Source organism: Chiloscyllium plagiosum, unplaced genomic scaffold (assembly GCF_037043375.1).
Source record: "Chiloscyllium plagiosum isolate Xiang-an unplaced genomic scaffold, Cpla_swu_hap1 HiC_scaffold_39, whole genome shotgun sequence".
Lineage (NCBI taxonomy): Eukaryota > Metazoa > Chordata > Chondrichthyes > Orectolobiformes > Hemiscylliidae > Chiloscyllium > Chiloscyllium plagiosum.
The window spans coordinates 53,529,055-53,530,284 of NW_028270177.1; positions in this window are offsets into that span (position 1 = coordinate 53,529,055).

Genomic DNA, 1,230 nt, shown 5'->3' on the forward strand with positions numbered 1-1,230 from the left:
GAGGCGGAGGAATTGGGAATACGGGATGGCATTTTTGCAAGAGGTAGGGTGGGAAGAGTTGTAATCCAGGTAGCTGTGGGAGTCGGTGGGTTTGTAAAAATATCAGTGTCAAGTCGGTCGTCATTAATGGAGATGGAGAGGTCCAGGAAGGGGAGGGAGGTGTCAGAGATGGTCCGGGTAAATTTAAGGTCAGGGTGGAATGCGTTGGTGAAGTTGATGAATTGCTCAACCTCCTCACGGGAGCACGAGGTGGCGCCAAAGCAGTCATCGATGTAGCGGAGGAAGAGGTGGGGAGTGGTGCCGGTGTAATGACGGAAGATCGACTGTTCTCCATAGCCAACAAAGAGACAAGCATGGCTGGGGCCCATGCGTGTGCCCATGGCTACCCCTATGATCTGGAGGAAATGGGAGGATTCGAAGGAGAAATTGTTAAGGGTGAGGACCAGTTCGGCCAATCGAATGAGAGTGTCGGTGGAAGGGTACTGTTGGAGACGTCAGGAGAGGAAGAACCGGAGGGCTTGAAGGCCCTGGTCATGGTGGAAGGAGGTGTAGAGGGATTGGATATCCATGGTGAAGATGAGGCGTTGGTGGCCAGGGAAACGTAAGTCTTGGAGGAGGTGGAGGGCGTGGGTGGTGTCTCGAACGTATGTGGGGCGTTCCTGGACTGGGGGGATAGGACAGTTTAGAGGCAGGTAGAGATGAGTTCAGTGAGGCAGGAGCATGCTGAAACAATGGGTCGGCCAGGGTCGTCAGGCATGTGGATCTTGGGCAGGAGGTAGAAAGGGGCAGTGCGGTGTTCCCGGACAATGAGGTTGAAAGATGTGTTTGGGAGATGTCCTGAGGTTATCAGGTTCTGTATGCTCTGGGAGATGATGGTTTGGTGATGGAGGTGGGGTCATGGTCGAGGGGGCGGTAGGAAGATGTGTCGTCGAGTTGGTATTTGGCTTCAGTGGTGTAGAGGTCAGTGCGCCAGACTACCACTGCGCCCCCATATCTGCTGGCTTGATGGTGAGGTTGGGATTGAACTTTCCCCTCACTGAGGACGAACGATCAGTCCTCAGAAAAGTAATCACTTCATCCCCCTCCGTCCACGCATCAAAGAAGTTAATACACGCCGTGACGTCAAACCCTTCTTCTGCTGCCTCCACCTCCGAGCTTACTTTCACAATCAGGACTCCCGCCCACCTTCCAAAGACTCCTTCCCCCACCTCCAACACATTGCATAAACCT